We start from the raw sequence: 15,304 nt of genomic DNA, 5'->3' as shown, positions 1-15,304 counted from the left end.
AGGATGTACAATAATATTTTTCTGTGGTCCAGTGGACCACAGAGTGAGGTGCAAGGTATAATTCCAAGTGTGCGCTGTGAGGGTTAATAGTGAAAATTAAATTGGCAACACACACCTAATAAAATGTTTGTGGAATAAAGGTCAGAACGCACACGAACCACACGTACCTCTTAACAGTTTGACTTTGACTTGCTGACAGGCACTTGCAGCACGTGTGGAGTGTGAGATTCATTCCAAAAACATTTTATAAGGCGTGTATTGCCAATTTGTTCGTCATCTTTAAGATCATACACTTTCAGTGCAGCCTCAGAAGGCCAAGCATGAAAGTAAACCTGTAAAGTTTGAAACTAGTCGCCAAATACAAGTACTGCAACTGCTGACAGAATCGTTAATTACCGTTTCATGACGGTTAATACGCTTGATTGTTCCCTGTCAAGCAAATGGTGACAGTGAAAAAAAAAATCTTGAGGATGACGAAATTGTTTGTTGAGTAAACAGCAACTGTTGAGACACGATTGTATGGAAAACATACGTTTCTGTTATACACTCCTGGAAATTGAAATAAGAACACCGTGAATTCATTGTCCCAGGAAGGGGAAACTTTATTGACACATTCCTGGGGTCAGATACATCACATGATCACACTGACAGAACCACAGGCACATAGACACAGGCAACAGAGCATGCACAATGTCGGCACTAGTACAGTGTATATCCACCTTTCGCAGCAATGCAGGCTGCTATTCTCCCATGGAGACGATCGTAGAGATGCTGGATGTAGTCCTGTGGAACGGCTTGCCATGCCATTTCCACCTGGCGCCTCAGTTGGACCAGCGTTCGTGCTGGACGTGCAGACCGCGTGAGACGACGTTTCATCCAGTCCCAAACATGCTCAATGGGGGACAGATCCGGAGATCTTGCTGGCCAGGGTAGTTGACTTACACCTTCTAGAGCACGTTGGGTGGCACGGGATACATGCGGACGTGCATTGTCCTGTTGGAACAGCAAGTTCCCTTGCCGGTCTAGGAATGGAAGAACGATGGGTTCGATGACGGTTTGGATGTACCGTGCACTATTCAGTGTCCCCTCGACGATCACCAGTGGTGTACGGCCAGTGTAGGAGATCGCTCCCCACACCATGATGCCGGGTGTTGGCCCTGTGTGCCTCGGTCGTATGCAGTCCTGATTGTGGCGCTCACCTGCACGGCGCCAAACACGCATACGACCATCATTGGCACCAAGGCAGAAGCGACTCTCATCGCTGAAGACGACACGTCTCCATTCGTCCCTCCATTCACGCCTGTCGCGACACCACTGGAGGCGGGCTGCACGATGTTGGGGCGTGAGCGGAAGACGGCCTAACGGTGTGCGGGACCGTAGCCCAGCTTCATGGAGACGGTTGCGAATGGTCCTCGCCGATACCCCAGGAGCGACAGTGTCCCTAATTTGCTGGGAAGTGGCGGTGCGGTCCCGTACGGCACTGCGTAGGATCCTACGGTCTTGGCGTGCATCCGTGCGTCGCTGCGGTCCGGTCCCAGGTCGACGGGCACGTGCACCTTCCGCCGACCACTGGCGACAACATCGATGTACTGTGGAGACCTCACGCCCCACGTATTGAGCAATTCAGCAGTACGTCCACCCGGCCTCTCGCATGCCCAGTATACGCCCTCGCTCAAAGTCCGTCAACTGCACATACGGTTCACGTCCACGCTGTCGCGGCATGCTACCAGTGTTAAAGACTGCGATGGAGCTCCGTATGCCACGGCAAACTGGCTGACACTGACGGCGGCGGTGCACAAATGCTGCGCAGCTAGCGCCATTCGACGGCCAACACCTCGGTTCCTGGTGTGTCCGCTGTGCCGTGCGTGTGATCATTGCTTGTACAGTCCTCTCGCAGTGTCCGGAGCAAGTATGGTGGGTCTGACACACCGGTGTCAATGTGTTCTTTTTTCCATTTCCAGGAGTGTATGTTTCATTAATTAATCAGTTTTGTGAGTAAGATTTTGACTTATTAGCCTAGTGTCAAGCTCTGCTGGTTAGTAACCTAGACCACAAAAATAAATCACTAGTGTGGCAAGTGGCAAAAATTTGCGACGTTGCCCTCACCAGACGTCGTAAAAGTTAACATTAATGTTGATTTCCGCTTGTATACTATTTATGTCTTTAGTAGCTCCATGATTCTCTCCTCAGAGCAATTGAGATTGCAACATTGGACAGGTGACTTAAGAATTACCGTGAGTTACCTGCAGCACATTGTGTGACCGGTACCCCCTTTCGTGGGAAACTAGGAACACAAGTTAAACGAAAACGCAGGCCGGGCCATTCGGGTATCTTCGGGTCCGACCTAAAGTACGCGCAAAATAAACGTGGTTTGCGCTGCTTAATCACTCCGGAACGTGCAGTGATGAGGCACAGACGCGTTGTCTGGTGTGACAGGTTGTATTTTAATTTTAATAAGAAATGTTAAACCTAGGGCAGTCAAAAGGATAAATGAAGTACGATCAATTACTAGTGTTCAAAGAGAGGACTGGTCAAATTATTAATGACTTGTGAGTTGTTAAGTAAATGATGGATAAAGATTGTAATTCGCAGATTCTGGTTTGTGCTAGAATAAATACGAACAGCATCCCAAAAAAGGAAAAAATCAGTCATTTAAGCAGTATCAGTTCCCAGATAATAGTTCATTACAGCCTCGAGACAACAGATCTACGACCTACGTGTTGTTTTATGTGCAGGGAACAACTATAGAAGACCGCAGGTTGGTGAATCTTGTCAGACACCCCATGTATTTCACTCAGAGCCGTGAAACAAACTGGTACCTCGCATCTACTGATCCTCAGTACAAACAGGAACAGCGACACGTAACCTATGGTAACACAGAGGAGATTTGGAGATTGGATACTTGGAAAGACATAGAAAGTCTTTCTCAAAACTGAATTCTTTTACGCTGTAATGTGCGTACTTTGGTCTTTTATATAAGTAACTAATGCTTTAATAGCTTATCTTTGAATGATATACTACATATTTTGTCTGTTAATAGTGCACACCTATTAAGGCTATAATTTTCCTTGTTTATTTTATTCCTCATATATGAAGTAACTTTGGTTTTAATGATGTCATCTCTTTTTTACTTTTGTATTTGGCTGTATAGGAAATTACCTGAAACTGTTTGAAGTCAAACAAAAAATTAAAGAACTCCCCTAGTTCGTGACCGTCTTAATTACGACATTTCTTTCAGCATACTATACGATACAGTCCATCAAAAATTTTGACTTCGTCATTCCGTTCTACAGCTGATGATTGTCCTTTTCGCAGTTGCGAATACATTTGATGTATTTCTTTCAGCTTGCCAAAAACGTAAGTTTTCCTCTCTTCATAGCCCTTATGTAACCTAGGTAAATGTTTTCACTACAACGTGACCATGAGGCTGCAGTTCGCATTGCGTGGTATGTACAACAATTCTAGTGCGTTATTGTATTAGCAAACATTACAAAATGATCTGAAGCTGTACATAACGCAACCAGCAATCAATACTCTAAACACGCGTTAATGACAAACAAATAAAAATTTTTGAAGTTCATGTGCATTGATTTCTGGTTACATCACAAATTACTGTCTTAGGTATTTTTTAAAATTCGTTTCTTTTATGAATGGTTAGAGAAAATGTAAAAATGCTACCTTTAATTTACACTATCAGGCTCTCAGATAAGGTTTCACAGTTTCACTTCGCTGTAGTAACATATACGAATACGTTCTACTGCATGGGGAAAGCCTACCAGAAACTCTATATACCACCAGAAAAATTAATAATTTCAAATGGAATATATTTGACATAAAGAATACTTAACGACAATTGATTTGCAATATATCGATCAAGTGATTAGTGAAATCTGCACAGAAATCTATGGCTCAGAAGACGAAATAATGAATCTGAAAGCAAACTTCGAAGGGTACCAAAATTTCTGACTGGAGAATGCAATCGACTATGCACCACCTGTCGAAATTACTGACAGGACGAACAACATACTACACAGTAGTTGTCTACTCATGCATGGAAATATTCTTGAACGTTCAACGTCATTTTCATTACTGACAAAGAATACAGTTTTGTTGGTGACTTAGAGATCAGGCGAAATTTGTTTGAGACATTTGCCTGAAATTATTATGCAGTAAGTAACAAAGAATTTCGATCATTTCATAGCAATTACAATAGGATACAATAAAAGAATATTTCGTCATGTTTTCCATTCGTAATTAAATTTATTGCAGAAGAGTCAATCAAGTAAATATAGAAGTTTATTTTCCAGCTTCTAGAAATTATTAAGAGGAAAGTAAATAAATGTGTGGAAAACATAGAATACTTAATAAAAATATCAAATAACAAGGTGAGAGATCTCAATGCTGTAGTAGGGGGTGATACAAAAGGGGGGATAGTAAAAGATTTTGGTATTTGTAAGGAACATAATATGGAGATAAAGAACAAATAAATGAAGGAGACAAACGTAACTATATCTGGGTGATAATAACAAACACCAGACTGACTACATTAGTGGGGAGGATGTACAGATATCAATTAAGGCCTAGTTATAGCTATCCATGATCAGATGTAGACAGTTATCATGTGAAAATTGTAGCAAAGTGTAGTTTAGAATTAAAAAGAAGGTTTAACACAGAAGTATGGAATATTGAGAAATAGAAGAATGTACATTAAAAAGGGCATACACATAAACAATCAACATCACAATCAAAAATAAAAATATAAGTTATAATAAAATTAAATATGTTAAGCATGAAACAGAAGAAGAAATACTGCAATAGAAACAATTTTAAGATATAAAATAATAAGCTACACTCAAGAAAAGAATAAATACAGTAAAAATATCAGAAGGTCTGAAAAAATCTGTATTATGGAGGATGTCACACAAAAGGAGAGAGAGATGGACGAATAATGTATGCACGGTTTATTTAGGAATAGTGAAACAGACACCAAAAGCGTAGCGAAGGGAAAGTTTAGATGAAGTCTAAGAAAGTAACTGACAGGTAGACTGAAGAACCTTGTATAGGGAAAGACATCTTCGTGAAACCACAAAATTACATTAATAAAAAGGAAGTGTAATACAGGTAGGTGAAGTGTATTCTGCAATTACGAAACGGAACCTGAAGCAGCAGTGAAAGCACAGACTGAAAAAAGTATCGGGTTCACATGGGTTAACTATCACAGTAGGTCTTTTCCTCATCGTTTTGTAGAATGTGAGTTAATAGTCATTCGTAAGAAAGACGATACAACAGACTGATCCAAATACAGAATTTTAAGTCGCGGATCTCGCGCAATACAAATGCAGTTTTAAAGAACAAGCTGTAACCTGAAATACATTAATTTGTTTTTAGAGAAAAATGAAAAGAAGAAAAGTTATCAATGCATTCAGGAACGTGCTAGACGCACTGGAATTAAAAGGGGTACCTATGCAGCCACTAATCACTCAGAAAGACATTTGACAGCAGAAGTTGGAAGAAACCCGTCATGATTTTGAAAGATACAGCCTAGGGTTGCGTGGGTAGGAGGAAAATCTTATATATGAAGACAAACTAAGGGATGAGATTAGACATAAATCGAAAACAACATCTAAACATAAACCTCTAAAATTGGTATTGCAGGTTTACAAATGTTCTCATCGAAAAAGCTATGCAGATATTCAAAGCAAAAACGTTTCAAATTAAGATTCTCTTGAATTTCTTTCTCTGAATAAGATACGCAACTTACTTAATGTCACAACTTGTGTCTAAATTAAAATTTACAGCAGGAATACAAAATTATGATTTTATATAAATGAAAGGTAAGAGCTCTTAAATTAAAACTGAAAGCAATGAAGTGGAAAAAGTTGTTAAATCTGACTACTTATGCACCTTAACTGCAGAAGACAAAGGTGCCTCATAAAAATGTTAGAGAACCTCTTCCTCTTACACTGTAGTGATTCTGTGTATTTCCTTTTGGTGACCTGCTTAGGGATTAGACAATGACTAACTCTACTTCACAAACGATATTTTTAACTGAAGCTTTGTTTATTAATGAAGCCTTGAATTTCTGTCATCACATCTATAAAAATCCATCCTGACCATTGCTGTGTGCCACAGTTACACTCTGAAATTATTAAAACACAGAGAAGCTACGTTCTGCACAGGCTGCAGTTCACACACAAGTGGTATGTTTGGCCTCTTTGTTTGCTGTACTTTCTGGAAGGCTTTGTGATTGTCCGTGATAAAATTAATACTACCGTTTAACCCACTTACACTATCTGAATATAGAAGTTTTACATTCATATCACATGCAGTAATCTTTCCTCCCATACACTATTCAACTCTAAAGTTTGTAATTATATGTGAAAGAATTGTACTGTTCTATATACCCACTAAAATTAAAACTTTTTATAAATTAAATTTGGATTAAAGGTTTAAAAAAGTACAATGAAGTATACTAATTGCGTTAATTAATCACCGACTATTAATTATCCATAGAGTAGGTTAATTATGGTTATATCAGGGATCAAGGAGTAACAACCTTCAGTGAGTGACAAACTGTTAACTATTCACGTGTCACAACAGTGCATATCATTGAATAATTATACAGCGATTATACAAAAATAAAAGGTAGAGCCTTTAAACTTGGCATATATGCAACTGTAATAAGTATAAGAAAAATCTGTTACCTTCGTAAAGTTAAACACTAATTTATATGTTAAAAATGAAATATTAACTGCTATACCATTTGCATCAAGGCAGCCGGATTAAAATCTAGGTTAAGGCCAACACAAGTCACGGCTGTGTTTCTTCACCTATCATAGGTTGACGATGCGTCAGAGTCACGTAGCCAGTGGAATAATATTTTCACATAACCAGTGAAATGAAATGATCGTACGACATAGTTGGCAGGGAGGGCCCATGCGGGGGCGTTCGTCCGCCATAGAAAAGAAGTAATGAATTTCTAGCGCCAAAAATGAAACAGTTATATTCTTTCTGTGTCATGCAGTTGCAGTAAAGTCTTTGTAGGAAGAACTTGAGCTACGAAGTCACGACTTCCAGAAACACATGGCCCCAGTATGCCAATATCGATTATTTTTAGAGGTGCATATCGAGCGTGAGGATGGCATAATGAATTGTCGAAACTGGTAACAAAAATAAAATAAAACAACATCTCAATTGTAAGGCTGTTTGGCGAATTTCATTGTTAAATAATTCTATTCTTTGCTGTTGTCCATAATATTTTACTGTTATTCCGAATATGTCACGAATTACGAGGTTGTGCCTCAGTTGGGACCTAATAGCACAGCTTAAATTCCTGCGAGTGGAACCAGCAGTAATGACATGTGTTATCTTGGATGTAACAAATATCTGATTGTCTCTTCCGAATGTGTTACGATTTCCCAGGTTGCGGCATACTAACGTGAATACGTGAAAATACTCCTTCAGCTCTTGCTTCGCTACGCATGTCTCCGCTAGTCTCTCACTGGCTGCCCAGAACCACTAGGTGACCCCTCTCTCTTTCGTCCCATCACAGCTCGCGTTGAGAACTGACGACATTGCTGCAAGAAACGTCTAAGTACAGTACTGGTCCAGATCTTGATTTTTACCAGACAGCCATTACTTTATATCTATATAAAGTGAATGGACAACACGTAATTGCTGTACACATTTGTATCACAGACTCAGAAATAAATTTTTTGCAATTGTGTATATGAGCTCGTCTGTAAACTCTGCGTAAGAGTAAGATACTTAAAGCAACGTGGGCAAAGGCCGTGTCGCAGTGTTAATACCGAAGTTGAGGGCTGTCGGACTGGGGTAGCACTTGGATGGGTGATCTTCCGGTCTGCCAAGCGCTATTGGCAAGCGGGGTGCACTCAGCCCCTGTCAGGCAAACTGACGGGCTACTTGATTGAAAAGTAAAAAGTAGCGGCTCTGGGCTCATAAACAGACATGTGGCTGCGAGAGCGGTGTGCTGACAACATGCCGCACCATATCCGCATCCAGCGACGCCTGTGGGCCGAGGTCTGTACCGCTGGGCCTTCAAGACTTGTTCGGGCAGAGTTTAGTTTTTTAGATAAAGTGAAGTAACGTAGTAACTAGTCGGTGGAAATGAATGAAAGTGTGCGAGTATGTTGCCAGTGTTCTCCCAATCGTGCACTGAAAGTTTGACGTCACGTGGCGTGAAGTCAGCGTGACAGTAGCACCAAATGGACCTGGCCCAGCTACTCGAACCAACTGAAGGGACATGAAAATACAGTGTGTGTGTCCATCACCGTGCAGTTATGGTGCACTGTAATGGTGCCCTCCGTTAAAACATGGTCTAGAGACAACATGGATGGCTGCATCCGGGGGAGAATAATGAGCAAACTACAAGAAGGATGAAGTATGACGAGTGTAGTCCTGGAGTTAATTTTTGCTGACAACATTGTTTCACATGTATGGGAGCGTTCCGAAGCGCAGACACTACTAGAGGAGGTAACAGACCACGCTCAACTGCAGCAACAGATGACCGCCACATTGTGTAACAGGCAAGAAGCGATTCACGTCAAGCAGGGCGTGCAGTTTAAATTACATTTACCAGGACTACAAGGCACGCAATCTCACGCTCCACAGTACCACGGTGACTGCGTGAGGATGGTATCTTTGTCTGAAGGACGGTATGTTGTGTTCTGTTGACGCCCGCACATCGCTGGCACCGTTCGTGACGGTGCCAAGAGCACAGGGACTGTCGTCTGGTCATCTCGCATGAGAACGGATTCAGTCACAGTAGTGATTCCGGATGCACCCACATATGGGAATTCGTAATGCACACAGGAACACTTTCGAACGTGGTCGTGTTGGTGGTGCAGATGTATCGTTATGGGAAGGCATAATGTCCAAATCTTTGGACGGATGACACTGTCCGACCGCAGTGAAAAGCGCTGGTCGACGAGCTCTCAGTTCAGCGAATGGACTTGTCCTTCTGTCCCACCGCTCCTTTTAATCCTATAGAGCACGTATGGGATGTAATGGGAAGGCTTACTGCAGCACATCCACATGCATCAGCGACCATTCAGCTATTGTCAACGGTACTGCTGGAGAAGCGGAACGTCCTAGGACAAGAACTCCTTAACGACCTTGTGGTCAGCATGAGAGATACCTGCAGAGCACACGCTGTTGTCCGTGGTGATCACACATCCTATTAAGAAACGGGTATCGCCTTTTACGAAGTCCTTGGGACCGTCATATATTGGGGTGACTTCAGCGAAATTATTATCCTTGAATAGAAGTGTCATTTCTGCCTGTCTCATTGTGTATATCTTTCGGTTATCTTCTTTACTATACTGTAGCAAATCTTTCTGTGTGTGGTGCTAGTTTCGTGGTAGTGACATATCATGCGAAAGCCACTTTCGTCCATAAGTTCCGCACATCACTGTAACAATAGCGACAGTAATAATAATAGTAATAACAATAATAAAAAGTGTGCACAATATTTGTACATTACTAGTGAAGCATTCTTTAAATGAAAGTAGCAAAACAGTTCAAATATAAGGTAAGTGAGTAGTCTTCTACAGTGTAATATTACATAAATAGTGAAAAATTACATCTTTGATGCACTGGCTCATTAAAAATGCAAAGGTGATAAAACACAGAATTCGAGAAAAAATAATTTTTAAAAATTCACAAATGAGACTAGGTACATGACATCAAACTCCAAAATATTCATGTTAATCATGAAAGAGGCGACTAAAAGAGGGGTAATATTTAGATAAACTAAAAGTAACATTTGTATACGAAACCAGAGTGACGTCTTAGCATTAGAGCAACAAATACAATGCATATGGGAAAAAATGCAGATATGTCAAACAGCTAGGTCCAAACACATGTTACATGCAATTTTAGTATTCAATTACGACTAAGAAAAGTTTCAGTGGAAAGCATTTTATATAAATATACATTTCACTATCTCAAAATAGCATCATAGTATAATCTAAAATTTAATGACCGAAAGTTATCGCTCTACTTGTACAACGATATTTACTATTGCATACCTTGAACTGCTCCAGTCACAACTATGTTACTTCAAAATAAGTAATTTTAACACATCATGAAACACTTCTCAGCGATTCACTATACTTTCTCGTCGTAAACTTATCGTTAGTTGCTTTGCTTTTCATACACTGCTTTCATTTTGAACTGTGCATCACATGCAATTACACACATTCTTAATGGGTTGGATTGTTACGTCAAGGTTGTTGGGGACTAAGGAAAGCATTGTGTATATGGTGGACGGGGGGTGGGGGGGGGGGGGGGGGAGAGGGGCGTGATCACTTACGAGGTATGGGAATATAGTAATATTGTGCTGTTGTACTGTGATCAGCTACCGTTTGTTGACATTATGGTGAGTGACAACAGCCGATGACGTCAGCATCTTGTGATTCCTTGCGATGAACTGTTCCATTTTGCTAGACATATCGTCACCATGCAAAAGCAATAAACATTACTGTTGAGAACAATACACTGTTATTCTGCACCTCCTTCACCTCGTGCACTGGCTGCCTATCTGGAAAGCTACCAGGCGCACTGCCTTTGTCTTCTGCTGTACTTTTTCGAGGAGTATTCTATCTGCAAGTGTGGTGTATCACATCAATACACAATAATATTTATCACTAGCTGACTGCAGCTATCTTTTGTAGCCACTCAAACAGAAGCTACGTATCACTATCCACTGAAGTAGGCTCACAATAGCTACTCACTATTATCTGTTCACCTGAACTTCCATCAAGTCACATACTCAATCTAACAAAACTGTTCTTCACTAAATCACATGTTACTGCAACATTTCTTGGTGGTGGTATAATTTTACGTTTTTTGCATACCGATACTGGAGACTGTAGTGCCTTGAATTGATCCTCTTCAATTATATCATCCCTCTCTGGAACATTAATGTATTTATCAAAAATTAAGACCAATTTTTTACCAAAGAGAACAGCACACGGTAGCACACGGAGTCATGACACTAACTATTGATAACTGTTTGGAAGTCACCTAATTTTTCAAACAAATTCGTGTATTTCTGCCACAGTCCTCACGGAATAGAGTTTACTGATGGATTTGATGATGGGCTGTAAGAAGATATCAATATGTGCCAAACTGTGTTTTTTGCACGAAGTCCTTCCAAAGGTTTGAACGAAACTGTGGCCCTTTGTCTGACAAAGTGCACCAATATATATGGTATCTATGAACTATTCACTTTCAGTTTTTCTATTATAATTTTGCTATTACTTTTTCTCATAAAGCTTAACAAATTATGATAATATGTCTACAATAATCTGACCTTACTTGACGTTTAATTAAGAACAGCGTGAAGATTAGCTGCTTAAATTTCCCCAGGCTTTTGTGTTATGATGATTTGCATGAAACCTTTATATTCAAGAGTAAAAACTGGAATATTTTTCTGACTTTCTGGGCTATGTTGTCGAAAATTGCACTTCCCTACTACTGCACACATTTGTGAGGTCCAAAACGAGAATAGTTACAGTGCACAATTTCTTAAGTCCATTTACAACAAGTCTTCGTAGATGTAGCCTCCGCTCATTTGAGTTTAAGGTAGTTCTCTCGTATAACATGTCTTAATTGCTTAAATGATATTGAAATACCTTGTCCTCAGTGGGATTTTTATATTTTTCTTTGACCATTTTAAGAACTTCATCTGCCTCCCACTCTCATCTGTTGTATGGATGTTATTCATCTTCTACACCTTTCATAAAATGAATTTTGGTGTCTTACTGCCTGGAATGAGTAACATTAACAGGTTCATGTTTCTTTGGCTGTCTTGAAAGATCAACCAATGCAGTATTTTCCTATCTTTGTATAAACTGAATCTCAAATTTATATTCTTGAAATGCTAATGCCCATCAAGTAAAACTGTTGAGCAATAATTTTCAATTTAGTAAGAATAAAAAGAACTTATGATTAGCAATGACGGTAATATGTCCTCCATACAATGGTAAGTGCTTCTGTTTCCATAACTGTGTTTCAGTGTTAATGTCATTTAATTCGTACACGGCTGAAGGAAACCATACTCCTTGTAGTCTGTTCCAAAATAGAAATCTTCATTCAAATGAGGATGAAGAAGTATCAATTCTTCATACAGTACCAGGTAATTAATTCAGATGTTTCGATGTTGCTCATCCCATTTTCGTAACACATCCTTCTTTAAAAGTTGAGTGTGCACAAATGATATCAGACAATATCCTCGAATGAATCAGCGCCAGAAACCGCTAAATCCTAGGAAAGATTTGAGTTGTTTATTGCACTTTAGAGCCGCAAAATTTCTCACTGTTTCGAATTTTATTGCATCAGGCGCTATTCCCCGAGGAGAGATTAAATCCGTGATTTGTAAATTCTGATTTCTCTAAGTTGATTGCTATCCCAGCTCTCCTTAAGACTTTCTGTAATTAGCATAAAATTGTAAGTGTTCTTCCCACGAAGTGGTGGGGATTAGAATATTGTCTACTTAGAGGGTCACATGCTTCAACAGTTCTTCTCCCAGAACTTCGTCCAGTGCTCTCATAAATGCAGATAATGAGGATGAAAGACCGAAATCGCGCGTGCGGTTAGCATACTGAACTAGCATTCAGGAGGGTGACGGTTCAAACCTGCGTTCAGTCATCCTGAATTAGATTTCCAGTGGTTTCCCTAAATTGCTTCATGTAAATGGTCCCTCCGAGCCTGTGCTCCATTTCTAATGACCTTGTTGTCGGCGGGGCGTTAAGCACTATTCTCTTCCTCCAAAGATCGAAAGGCCTTCTCTTAAACTGATAGCAGGCTTCATTACGTAAAGGGGCTGTGTACTTTCTGCTGTCTTCATCTGACAACATTTGCCAGCAAATACTCATTACAACGAGACTATGTAAGTATTTTACTTCCTTAAACGTTTGCAGAAGGCATTCCAAATTTTCCATTTGGTTACATTGTGGCAGAATGATGTGGTTCACTGTTCATAAGGTGATGACTATAAGCACTGTGCTGTCCGTTGCTACGGTGTTGAGCAGGTTAGAAAACGCGTTAAATGATCATTCCACTATCTGATTATTTATCTTCTTTATATCTTTATTGCTTCTCTTTTGGCCAAATGTATCGAGTAAGTTTTACTGTGAAATGGTTCATAACTCATGACTAATTTATCATGCACATCCGTTGATCAAAATAAACATTTTTGGAAACATTGCCATAGCATTTTAATACTTCTGCAGTCATTCCTTTACACCTTCAAGCTGCTCCATTAATGTTTGAACCTCGTTTTGAATACCATCCAGAGTATCTTTATCATCATCACGTTCTTGTAGTTCACTATCTTCCTCTGATTTACTTAAAACTGCAATTCCCTCTTCTTCCTGAAAATTCATTTATTTCATTTTTACATATACAGCACCCATGTTATCGGTGCCGATGAATCCTTTAAATCTATCTCTCTTTCCTCCATTATTTATCTTAACATGTAGAGAGAACTTTTAAAAAAATAACTTCCATTTGATCTCTGTCAACTAATCAATATCTAGAACTAAACCGACGTTAAAATATGGCACAATCAGTACACTTTCCTCGCACTTGCCTTCCCGAACTCTGAATTTTAACAGTGCCTGACCTTTGATGGATATGCGTCGGTTTAATACATTTCTGATAGTACGTAAATCATTAACATTAAGCGTACGGGATGCAGTCAGGTTATTCAGTAGCGAAAATAAATTTTCAGAAGTAGCAATCATCTCATTCAATGAGTCTATTAATATGTCCATTCTTGCTCCACGTTTCTCCACTCCCATAACGGATATTTAAACGTCTTTGCCAGTGTCTGCTTTCTCTCTTTAAAGGTCTTCCACCATTTTTGTGACATGTTTTCATTCAATGACTTTCATCGATATTTAGAACCTATTTACATAACATTAGTTTCAGAGCGAGCCATTTCCAAGACTTTACATAGTTTATCAGTGAATGGTCTCATGGATTATGACTGCGAATCTTTGCACATTCCAGCCATCGATACTGTGCTCTATTTCCTACATGGGGTGATCGATTTAGTTCGTAATTTGAATAAAATAGGTTCAGTGGGCTGTATTCGTCCCTTCTACGCATGCCGTCATCTCATCTATCGAATCTACTTGGCTGTCTGCGATTCCGAAATTTCCTTCGTAGTGGGCCAGTTTCGCCATTTTGACATTCTAAGTTATTTCCTTTCCACTTTCTCGAATTTCTAGTGAGGACTTCACTTCGAAGGTGGTGTGTGTGTGTACCAACTTCATCGCGTACTATGATTGATAGTTTTTGTCAACATTAATTCTTCCTTTTTAACTCGATCGTGGAGGTAGGCATTGTCATTCCAATATTTCTGCGTACACTAGAGCATAATACTATGATGCCTTTCATAGATCAGCGATGTAAGAATTTTTCATTCTATGCCCCATTGTTTATGGCTCAAATGGTTCAAATGGCTCTGAGCACTATGGGACTCAACTGCTGTGGTCATAAGTCCCCTAGAACTTAGAACTACATAAACCTAACTAACCTAAGGACATCACACACATCCATGCCCGAGGCAGGATTCGAACCTGCGACCATAGCGGTCGTGTGGTTCCGGACTGTAGCGCCTTTAACCGCTCGGCCACTCTGGCCGGCTCCCATTGTTTATCTTGGGACCTAAATTTATCTAAGAATGCTGTTTCAAGTTCTTTGCACATGGAATAATTTTCAGATGCTCTGATAACACAAAACTGTGCTTTGCGTTTCATGTGGTGGATGCACATACTGTGTATAGTTTAATCTGGTCGGTATAATATTACGGAAATGTATGTTTGAACTGTCAGATAAAAGCTCTGACATAGATACCTTGTTTTGGTTCATATTCTTGGAAATTTTGTACTCTCATCCAGTCGTCTATAATTACCTCAGGCTCGTTAACAACGTTACAATCTATTACACGTAATGTTGCATCATTTCCTTCCTGCACAAACTTTTTACTCGGTTCATTGAATCCCGGTCGCATTTTGTAGCATTCCAGCAGATTTATCTAATTCGCTGCCAAACTCATTACGCTCCGTCTCAACGCCACGAATTAACTTAATAACCTACTCTTTGTTAATGTCTCCCACACTTTTTGTGTGTGCAGCTTCTCTATCTTGGACATGGATTTTATCATGAGCCCCACTAATAAAAGTTTTCGTATATTTTGTTCGGCAACTTGTAACTTAACGCCTCGAATTTCACGTCTGAGCCTATAATATTTAGACTGAAATTAATGTCGGAG

This window comes from Schistocerca serialis, chromosome 1 (assembly GCF_023864345.2).
Source record: "Schistocerca serialis cubense isolate TAMUIC-IGC-003099 chromosome 1, iqSchSeri2.2, whole genome shotgun sequence".
Classification (NCBI taxonomy): Eukaryota; Metazoa; Arthropoda; class Insecta; order Orthoptera; family Acrididae; genus Schistocerca; species Schistocerca serialis.
Note: the sequence above shows the minus strand (reverse complement) of the source record.